The following is an 11,663-nucleotide window of genomic DNA, read 5'->3' as shown; positions in this document are numbered from 1 at the left end:
AGAGGACCAGAACATGGAATCTTGAGGCATCTTGGCCACCCTCACCTGTAAGAGTTCCAGTTGTCAAATACCGGTTACAGGATCCTTGTGTGTGTGTGTGTGTGTGCGTGCGGGGGTGGGGAGGGAAGGGGGAGGGAAGGGGGAGGGAAGGTAATGAATAAAAATATGGGCAAAGATCAATGGGTAGACGCCGGCATTAGTTACCGGTAAGCAGCCTGTGATTGATGCATCTTGAAATGGACTCCGGGCAAGGGTCTTTACAAACTAAACAGATCCTCGAGATTTTATTTTTATTGTAATTCTTGTTGGGAAGTTGGGCCGGCAGACAGGCAAAATTATCTTGGACCGAAATATCCGTGCTGCCAAACGCCACTCAGAGATGGAAAATATATTTCCTGTGCGCCGTCCCTCCCGATTTCTCTGCTCATGATCTCCATTATGCTACTCTGCTCTGCTTAGCCTGGATGTGAATCTTTCTTAACACAAAACTCCAGGCGGCCGTGGCCGATGGATCTATATTAGTGCGTGTCTTGTTATTTACGGCTACGATCATAACACCGTGCAACAGGCAACCATAAAACTTTGGTGGCACAGAAGGCTCTACGGCTTGTGGGTGAGATGGGTGGTTTGGCCAGTGTGGGTCGGTTTGGCTGCAGCTGGCTGGGGGCGGGGGTCCCTGCTCTGGCTCGGCGGCCTCTTAGCTTCCCCTCTGGAGACACACACGCTTGAGCTGCTCTGCGGGAGGTGGCTCCTCCTTGTGGGACCAGCAGGCTTGCCTGAGCCTGATCTTGTAGGACGGGCACAGGGGTCCCGGAGAGCAGAAGCGCCCAAGGCTTCCTGTGGTTGGGCCCAGAAGGGACACACTATGCATCTACCTTATTCTAAGGGACTTGTGTGGCTGGGCTCAGATTCAGGGGTTGCAGATGGACCCCACCTCTTCAGGGTGGGGAGCTACAGCGTCATTGTCAAGGTGCAAAGATACAGGGACTGGTGAAAAATCGGGGCCGTGACTGTTGCAGTCCACCGTGGCGCACGAGGCGGTATTAACTGCTGTGTGCTAACTACAAGGTTTACTTACAGCAATAATGGGGATTTCTCATCTCTATTGAGTTGAGAATGGCTTCGAGATGGGGGGGTCACTGCCAAAACACCAACTCCCTCCATTCAGCTCTTCACCCCTCAGCTCACTTTGATGGGGGCAGCACACTGTCATCCCATATAGACAGTACCTTGGGAGGGGCCCTGTGAGTTGACCGTGCCCAGGGCAGGCATCCAGGACTCACCCCCCGCATCCTCCTAGTCACCGCTGCTCTTTATTGAGCACATCCATTGCGCCAGCCATGCTGCATCCGGTGTATCTCTTCCTGCAAAATAATCCAGGGCGATGGGTTTACATGCGTCATTTTGCAAATGAAGATATTGGGGTTAAAGGCAGTGACATGGCTTGCCCGGGGCCTTCTGTGATGTAGGAGCCGGGCCTACGACATGCTTGACTGGGGTCCATGGGGAGAGGGCTTCTCACCACCGCTCGCAGGTGCTCCATGGCTCTTGCTCCACCCTGCTCAGGCCCAGGGGGACCTCCTGTGTCACCGTCCAGTCCTCTGTGCCCATCCTGGGGGCTCCGATTCCTTCTCTCCTTTTGCTTCTTTCTCCGCGTTCCCCCTGAAGTTTGGCTGTCCTCTGAGATTCCCATTCTGTGATGTTCTATCGCCACTTGTTAGTGGAGAGGAGCCCAAACAATATCTAAAGGGAAGTGACGGATGGAATTTCACTGAACGGTTCTGGTCAGGAATACTGGTCAGAGGTTCTTCAAAGAGAGGTTGAGGTTTCCTTAAGGGAACTTTGACCAAGCAACCTCTGGGGAGGAGCGTACCTCCTCGGAGGGAACCCTAGTGGGGTGAGAGACGAAGCACGGGGCTCCTCATTTGGGTTGTGCTCTGGGAGGGGGGGGACAAGGTAAGGTTGTTTGAGTCCCAGTGTACCACACGGTTTAGGGAGCAGCTCTTTGAATTTTTTTTTTTTAAAGCCAATCTCCTCTGTTCTTAGGATTTAAACATGTGCCCAGGCTGCTGGTCTGGACAGGTGACAGCCATCGGGGTATATGCAGACTCACTACACGACTCCAAGAGCCAGGTCTTTGCTTAGCTGATGGCCCCAGATCCTTCCTTCTGTGGGACAGGAGCTCTCCTAGGAGTCTCTCCAAGCCCAGCTTTTCATGTCAGTCAACTCAACTTCTCTTCAGTTCTCAGACTCACTCAATCAACTATAATCCTCAACCCTGGGGTCTCAGAAAGGGCACGTATCAGAGTCGGAAAGGCCCGATGGGTCATCTAGGGCCCCTGCAGATGGGGAAAGCCAGGTGCAGAGATGAATAGGGGCTCGTTCTCATCTCTTTCCCAATGTGGAGGCCAAGGGAGCACCATTAGCATTGGGTTCAGGAGCCACAGAGGGTATGGTAGATTGGATAGTGTAAACCCACCACACACGCATATCTTTTGCCACATGACTTTGTGGAATTTCTCACTACAGTTTGCAGAATATGTTTTTCCAAACAATATTTTTTGGGTTTGGCTCTATGACTTTGGCCAATGGCTGTATGACTTTGGCCATTTGGACGTGACATGAGCAAAGTCTTTAAACGTGCCTGCATGGTTTAGATCTGCCTTTTGTACTCCTGTCATCCACTATTGGAACGGACATGCCCTGGGTAGACTCTGAGTCCAAGTATATGGCATCCTTGAACTCAATCCAGAGCCAGGAGTCAAGTCCAGCTGAGGCCAGAGGTCCCAGCTGAACGCTTGCTTACCTACAAGGGCTGTAGCCAGCAGCATCCTGAGGTTGCCTGATAGGTAGTATTCATTTCATAGCACAATAGCTAATTACAGGGAGGGAGAGGGCGTGAGTGTGAGGACCAGGGGGAGGGGGAGGATGATCCACGTGGTCTGGGGGATGGTAGCATGTAGCAGCCAAGGTAATAGGCTTTGGAGCCCAACATCCCTGGGTTCAGGATCTGGTCTCCCAAGTGCACCACTTATCCAAATCACGTGTGTGCTTTGGGACAGACTGTCCTAGCCATTTCTGACCGGGCTCGTCGTTCCTAAATTGGGGACAATCATAGAACCAACTTCAAAGGATTGTTGAAATGTGATTATGTAAATAAAGAGCTCAACACAGGGTCTGACTCCTATTTCCTTTAGTTGAAAATTCTCATCTTATTTTTTCTCGCACCAATCTTTTTGCCTAGTTCACTCTTTTCTCCCCAGCTTCATTGAGGTATAATCGATAAATAAAAACTGTACTGTCTATTAAAGTGTACAACGTGATGATTTGATGCACATATACATTGTGAAGAGTCCCACTGTCGAGTTAATTAACACCTCCATCACCTCCCATATTTCCTTTTCGTGTGTGAGAGAACACTTAAGTTCTACTCTCCTGCCAAATTTGATTTATATAATACAGTGCAGTCACCACGGCGTGCCTTAGCTCCTGAGACCTTAGTTATCTTGTAACTGACAGTTGGTACCCTTTTACCAACCTCTCCCTATTTCTCCTACTCCGGCCCTGGTAACTACCATTCAACTTGAAATGGTAAAAATATAAAAATGTTTTGGGACCTGTAATTCAAGGTTTACTCCCAATCTCTTCTACCAGGTTCTACGTGTTGAGATAGCCAGAACCAGGTCTGTACCCAGCACCGTGCCTGGCACACAGTAGTTCAATAAATGAATAAAAGCAGCTCTTGATAGTAGTCGTGATTGTGATGATCTTTTCCTACACACTTTGCCTTACGCATAATGTGCTGGGGAACTGGACTGATTGGGAGAGCTTGGATGAGCTGTTGGCAGATCTAGGACTCAAATTCAGGTCTCCTTGTTTCCAGACCAGCATTCTTCCCTACTCACAACGCTGTCCCCCACTGTGCCCTTCCAGAGCCACAATTTACATGGCAGGCTTGGAACCCTGCCTCTGTGCCTGAGAGGATTAACCAGCAATCAGTGCTCCAGCCTCCCATTTACCCACCAATGGAGGGAAACATGCTCCCTTTGTGTACGGCTGTTTAGCTAGCATTTTGTTTTAACTTTTCTGCTCACGCTGTCTGGCATCCCCAAATTGGCCTTTGTGGGGAAATCAATAACAACTCATGCATGCAAGGCACACATCCCTTCCACAGGACATTAGGCGGGCTATTGAAGTAACTTTGGTTGGAAAGGAAAGTTCTATTTGTAACTGAGGCAAATGCAGATGAAATGACACTTTCATATGCGTGTTTGGCAAGATAACACTCTTTCTCCCCCTCCCTGTGTCTCCAGCTGTTGGGGCCCCTTTTCTCTTGTAAGAGCTGTCAGCACCAGGAGCTTTCTTGCAGGAGTTCTTATTCCTTCAAACATTGGAAACAAAGAATGAGGGGGTTGCTGTATTCTTGGGCTGCTGTGGTCTAATCCAGAGGACCCCGAAGTCAGGAGACCTGTACCCCGGTCTAAGTTCATCCAGGGCCTCCCTGTGCAAACCAGCACAAATCATTATTCTCTTTGGGTTGTAGTGTTCCCATTATATTGGATGTTCCATGTTTAAACTACACCGAAGGGAGTCATGAGGGAGAGAGCATGAACATCCATGGAGTAGCTTCTAGATGCCCAGCAGTTAACATTCGTGATCTCACATATAATCTCATTTTCCACATAAGGAAACAAGTTCAGAGGAGGATGTTAACTCACCTGAAGTCACAGAGCTTGGGAGGATTCAATACATATTTTTCCCACCACACCAGGGCAGAGGGGTGTTGAGATGGTGAGTGTATCACAGGAGCTGAGCTCGGACTTTAGGTAATATTCCTGGGAAATCAGGCACAAGGTAGATCAAGGAGGCACAGAATAATATTGAGAGTAGAATATCCTTACTGCTTAGTATTGATAGAGCATTTTTTCATTCATCCTTTTAATTTGGACTTTATGCATCCTTATCCAGATGAGGAAACTGAGGCTTAGAGGGACTAACTGATTTCTGAAAACTATACGTAAATGCACAGTTATTGATAAATTTGGGACTGAACTTTACGTGTCTGGTTCCACCACAGTGCTCTTTTCCTAGCACAATTTAGAATCACAGAGCTCTTCGGAAGAGACTTTTGATGATGATGATGATGATGATGATGATGATGATGATGGTGATGGTGATGATGGTGGTGGTGATGGCGATGATGAATGATGATGGTGGGAGTGTCGATGATGACAAGGATAGTAATGATGATGATGGTGGTGTTGACAATCATAATGATGATGATGATGGTGATGGTGGTGATGGTGGTGGTGGGAGTGTTGATGATGATGATAGTAATGATGATGGTGGTGGTGGTGATGATGATGGTGATGGTGGTGATGGTCATGGTGGGAGTGTTGATGATGGTGATGATAGTAATAATGATGGTGGTGGTGGTGGTAGTAATGATGAATCTCAGTTGGATCTAGATCCAGGGCTGGCTCGTGGTCTAGCCTCACTATAGTGAAGTGAGCCCAGTGTTCATCCCGTCAGTGCCCCCCTCAGTGCCCATCACCCAGTCACTCCCACCCCCCGCCCACCTCCCCTTCTATCACCCCTAGTTCGTTTCCCAGAGTTAGGAGTCTCTCATGTTCTGTCTCCCTTTCTGATATTTCCCACTTATTTTTTCTCCTTTCCCCTTTATTCCCTTTCACTATTTTTTATATTCCCCAAATGAATGAAACCATATAATGTTTGTCCTTCTCCGATTGACTTATTTCACTCAGCATAATACCCTCCAGTTCCATCCACGTTGAAGCAAATGGTGGGTATTTGTCGTTTCTAATGGCTGAGGAATATTCCATTGTATCCATAGACCACATCTTCTCTATCCATCATCTCTTGATGGACACCGAGGCTCCTTCCACAGTGTGGCTACTGTGGACCTTGCTGCTATAAACATCGGGGTGCAGGTGTCCCGATGTTTCATTGCATTTGTATCTTTGGGGTAAATCCCCAACAGTGCAATTGCTGGGTTGTAGGGCAGGTCTATTTTTAACTCTTTGAGGAATCTCCACGCAGTTTCCCAGAGTGGCTGCACCAGTTCACATTCCCACCAACAGTGCAAGAGGGTTCCCCTTTCTCCACATCCTCTCCAACATTTGTGGTTTCCTGCCTTGTTAATGTTCCCCATTCTCACTGGTCTACTCATCTTTCCTAACCCTCTGCTCTAGAGGAGTTGCCTATTGTCTTCAAAAACGTATGGCCAAGCCCAGACTGTAGCCTTTGCTCTTCCAGAGTCCCAAGTCTGGGGAACACTATACATTCTGTTCTCCTCTGAGACATAGCACAATGCATGTGAGCACAGGAAGGGTTCTGAGACATCTTACAGTAATGCACCTATTTAATTTTGTCTGACGAGAACTTCCACAACCGCCTCTGATGTAAGAGCCCCCTACTCATGTAGTTCTTATCTATCAATATCCCACAGAATGAGTGTTTTTACAAACCACTTGAAGGAAGTAATACCCCAGCTCATTATGCTTCCTAAGCTAACCCTTCAGGATGAACACAAATCCATCTCCTTCAGCAAGTTCCTACAGATCTTGTCCCTTCACAGAGGCCTCTGCTCCACTAAACTCCAATAGCATGCATGGAATCCTTGCCTGAACCCTTAACCCTTAACCCTCAACTCCAGTCTGAGTTGTATCTTGGCCACTCAGACTGGAGTCAAGATGGGTATAGAGTCAGACTCTCTTCACTGAGGCTGTCCAGTGGGGAATGTGCCCAAAGACTAAGCCAGGAATGGAAATCTTAAGGGAAATCTCTCACCTTGACATAGAAGGCTAGAAGATGGAGTGTACAGAACGAAGAAGAGACGCACAGTAACTCTGATGCCAAAGCTGAAGGTCAGCCTCAACAGAGAAGGTATCAGGGGAATGATGCAGGGATTACCGGGAATGATGTAGGGAGCACCCAAGCATGGACAGGCACCTGTTCAGGTCAAACTTCATATTTACCACGCTGCACGCTCTCTTTAATCACTAATGTGAATAAGCCCACCCTGGAGGACTGAAGACACATGGCTCAATCACCTCCGTCTTTCTAGCTCACGGCCAATGCCAACCATCAGATATGTGAATAAGGCCGTGTTAGACCCAACCAGCCCCCAGTGAAAACTCTCAGCTCCCTGTAGCTACAGGAGAATATATGTGAGATCAGCTGAAGGAACGCCCAGACGAGCCCAGTCCAAACTGCCACCTCATAGAACAATGAATAGTGATTGTTTAAAGTCACCAAGTTTGGGGGTGGTTTGTTACACAGCAAAAGCTAGCTGGTAAACTATTTTATGTGGAAGTGCTGTCTCTGGGTGTTTAGAAAGGAAGAAAAGTAGGGCATTGGTAAACAACGCTAATGATCCGTTGGTAACTATCATGAATATCTCTTCCCCTAACCAGGGAGTCTTTCCGAGTCTCCTAAGGAGGGTTGGGGCTCCTCTTCTATCCTTCCAGTTCCCTGGGCTTCCCTGATCCCAGAGCTGATCATTCTGTGTGGTAATTGACCGCCTACTTCAGAGCACGGCAACCAGCAGCCTCTGAGTGGGTTGGAGGAGGGCTGAGATGTTGAGTTTCTCAGCTCTGGGGGTAGGCAGGTGGGGGTCCTGAGTCCACCTGCTTCCTTCAGCCACAAGCAGCCTCTTCCAGTTACCTCAGTGGGTTGCGCAAATACTTTTGACTCACAAGAGTTTGGTCTTCTTGTCTGGTATGCCCTAGGAGGCTGCAGGCTTTGAGAAGGTGGGGGAAGTGGGTAGTGTGGCTACTCGAGCCCAGCTCCTAGTACTGTGCCTGATATGTAGTATGGGGTTGATAAATATTGGCTGAAAGAAGGGATGGTGAGAGGAGGCAGCTAGGAGATGTTATGGGGGGCCGTCTGTTGTCAAGGGGGAAGAATGAAGGAACTGCTGTTGGCTAGACCTGCTCTGTCCAGTAGCCCCTGGCTGCATACTGTGGGTTGTATTGTGTTCCCCAAAACTCCCATATGCTGAATCCCTAACCTTTATTAGCTCAGATGTGATCTTATTTGGATAAAGGGTCTTTACAGAGGCAATCACGAACAGAGCTTGGGAATTGGGAGGATGACAGAAGTATTTCCATGAGGCGTGTGGACTAATTTGGACCAAGACAGCCCCTTCCCTATGGCCCAGAAGGAAGTCACAAGCAGAGGGAAAAGTACCGTATCTTTGAAAAGCAGTGTTATTGGGTCCTGGTTCACTTGGAGAGGTTTGTTGGTCAGCGACTCCTTGCAGCTAAGACATTCTATGACCTGTGATAAAACAATTACTTTCTACTTGGAGGAATTTTGACCAGTTAGGAGTAAAGGAAAGGCATTGGGATCGCCTCAGTCTTTGTTAGTCTTGGGGGTTTCCTAGATGGGAGGGTTGAATGTGGGACCTCCCCCCTGCCCACCCCTGGAAATTTTCCTCCTTTGATCTCACTTCCCGGAGGGAACAAAAAGCAGAGAAATGGGCTGTGAATCCCATTTATATTCATTAACACCCTAAAGATGAAAAATACCTTTCCATTATCCCTGGGATAATTCAAGCCCATTGCATAGGAAAAGTTATCTATCTCTGTCACCACAATCTCAGGGGCTCGAGATTAGGACTTATGGGGCCGAGCAAATCAGAGTGGTCCTGCCAGAAACTTTCCAGGCTCCCTGATGAGCCGGATTGCAGGACCGATGTTAAGGCCCTTAAAGAACAGCCTTCCCTAATGGGCTCCTGGAGAGGTACCAGGTTCTCAAGATCGGTTGAGGGCACCCAAACAGAGGCCCCCGAAGAGGCAAGAGAGGGGCTTCTGCTCCCTGACGCACGGCCTGTGGTTTCTGAAAGCCGTTGGACGATAATAGTTCAACATTCCGAACACGAGCTGCGTTCTTTGCTCTGTGCTAGGAACTGTGCAAACCTGTCTCCTGGGCTCCCACTTCAATTTTGCTGCTGTATTTAGCTATTTAAAATAGTTTTAGGGTTGGTATGCAATGTATACATGATGAAACGCACTCCTTGGGTCAACGTCACTTTGGCAAATACGCATCCTCGGTGTGGGCGGCCCCCAGATGGAGATGGAATGTCCCCAGCGCCCCAAGTTCCTCTCGGCCCTCGTCAGGTAATCATCCTCTTGGGTGGTTGCTGTCCTGACTCTCATCACCACTCCTTAGCTTTGCCTTTTGAACTTCCTAGACGGAAGCTTCTAGCATGGGCTCTTCTGTGTCCGGCTTCGTTTGCTCACGAGAAGGTCTAAGAGCTTTATCCACATCCCGTGTATCATTTGTGTTTTGCTGCTGTTACCACGCCGCTGTCTGAACGGACCGCACCTTCCTCATCCATCCTTCTGCGAGGGCTACTTGGGCTTGCTCTCGGTTTGGGGCTACTCAAATACTTTGCCTTATTTTTCTTCATTACCTGACACGCTACAGACTTTGCTGAATGAACGTACGGTTGAATGCAGGTCTTACCAACCATCCTCTGCGGTGACAGACTTGGCTGGTTTGCCTGGGACTTTCCCCTTTTAGCCAAGTCTCGTGTCCTGGGCAAACCAAGGGTGGGGTCGTCACTACGGTTTCGGTTTTATATTTGAAGACGTTGCGGCTTGGAGAGTTTTAGGGACTCGCCCCAGTCAGGCCACCAGGAAGCAGCAGAGCCAGGACTCGAGGCCGGGCTCTAACGAGCAGGATGGCACCCCTGCCTACGGCTCCTAGGATGAGGAGACCGTCCTGCGACGGGGGTGAGGCGCACCCGTTACGCTGAGGAAATCCGACAGTTCAAGGATGTGGGAGCTTGCATCGGCCTCTGAGGTTGCCGTGAGGTCCCTGCGGGGGTTTTCGGGCCGTTCTGGGCACGGATCCCGGAGCAGTGGCTTGCTGACACGGCGAGGCCACCCCAGCTGCCCCCGCCCTGGCCCCAGCTGTGTTAGTGGTGACGGGGTCCTGGTACGTCCCCCACCGTCGCCCCGAGAAGGCTGATCTGAGGCCCCAGCCCGAGGTATCGCGGGTGCTCCACAGCTACTTCCGTTACGATTTCTAAAACCTGCCTGGTGACAGGCACCTGCCTCTCAGTCCGCTCTCCAGGTGTCTCCCCAGGACCGCGGTGGGCCCAGCAGAGCGCGGGCGGTGGCGCCCCAGAAACCTAACCCGGGTCAAGGTGACACCCTGGATTGAGGGAGGGACCAAGTGTGTTCACGTGGACATTTTAGAGCCGTGTTTTCCAGAAGGTAGACTGAGGGCCGTTAAGGGCCGTGAGATCAGTGCTGCGGGTCTTTGACCAGGAAGGAGTCAAGCTTTCCAGAACTGCCAGGCAGCGTGAGTGATGGGGCTGGCGGGTAGGAATGCTGGCCCCGCGCGGGGAAGTGGCCGGGGGGACGTGGGACTCCCTTTCCTCACCTGTCAACGGGCATGATGCCCAGGGCCGGGTCAGCACGTGTGAGGTGCTGGCGGGGCAGTAGGGGCATGGGGAGCGCAGTGCGTGTCTGCGGTCACTAGACGTGCGGCAGGACAGGACTTTGCTGGCACTTCGTGGTCTCTCAAATTCCACCTGCTAGTGTATGCGTATGTACGGGACAGTGATGCGAAGCATACGGACATGAGGCGTTTCTTACTGTGTTTTGTATTTCTTTCTTTTTTTTAGATCCTCACTCCCAGCATGGGGATCAAACACGTGACCCCGAGACTAAGGGTTGCACGCTCCATCGACTGAGCCAGCCGGGCGCTCCCGGTGTGTATTCCCTGTTCCCATCACCCCGTTTGTTCTTCTTAATGGGCAACTCGCAGGCTCCCACGTACTCTTCCGTAGCCACGTACCTCCAACATCCGGGGTCGGGCAAGGAGGCTCACGGCGGCGACACTGTGGGGCTCAGTGGTCTGCATCCGGGGCCACTGCATTTTCTAGGCTGGGCCCTGCCTCCCAGAGGTGAGAGCCACCTCCGTGCATGTGGGCCGCCACTGGGGCCAGTCCCCTCTTGGCCCCAAGCTGGACAGATGCTCCTCGGCGCCTCAGGGTTGGCGAGTCAGGCTGCAAACCAGAGGTTTCATTGCAGGTTTGTCTGTTGAACGTGCATATCCTTCCCCCCGGCTCCATGCCCCCCAACCCTCGCCTGAGCCTTTGGTTGTTTTCATCTTTCCTTTTTCCTTCTCGTAACAAAATCTAATCTAATTGGCCAGTAATTTAGCTGAAATTTTATTTCCAGGGTGTGTCCTGCAAAACTGCCACTGGCGCTGGGGACCTCAGAGCGAGACTCGGATGGACCTGGGGGGACAGATCAATCCCAGGCCAGGCAGTTGCTCTGAAATCCACGCTGAATGCAGAAAATGAATCACACAGACACCCCTTGAGCTGCCTGAAGAGGGGACAGAACCTGGGCTCCGGGCAGGATCAGCCCCGAGAGCAGGAGGCTCCAAGCTGCTGGAACGATGGCCACAGACGAACGCTGCCCCTGGCTCCCCGTGTCTCCATTGCAGACGGTTCTGTTCTCACCAGATGCTAGTGTATCAGGACAAGAGGGATCCTTGGGGCTGGGGACAGAGTTGTGTTCCTACCCTCTGCAGAAATGGGGCCACGCGGTCCTCATGATTCACACCTCTGCTTGTTGAACTCCCACAACACTCCAGGGCTTTGTTGAATAATTTTTAAT

The sequence above is a fragment of the Canis lupus genome, chromosome 10 (assembly GCF_048164855.1).
Source record: "Canis lupus baileyi chromosome 10, mCanLup2.hap1, whole genome shotgun sequence".
In the NCBI taxonomy this organism is placed as follows: domain Eukaryota; kingdom Metazoa; phylum Chordata; class Mammalia; order Carnivora; family Canidae; genus Canis; species Canis lupus.
Note: the sequence above shows the minus strand (reverse complement) of the source record.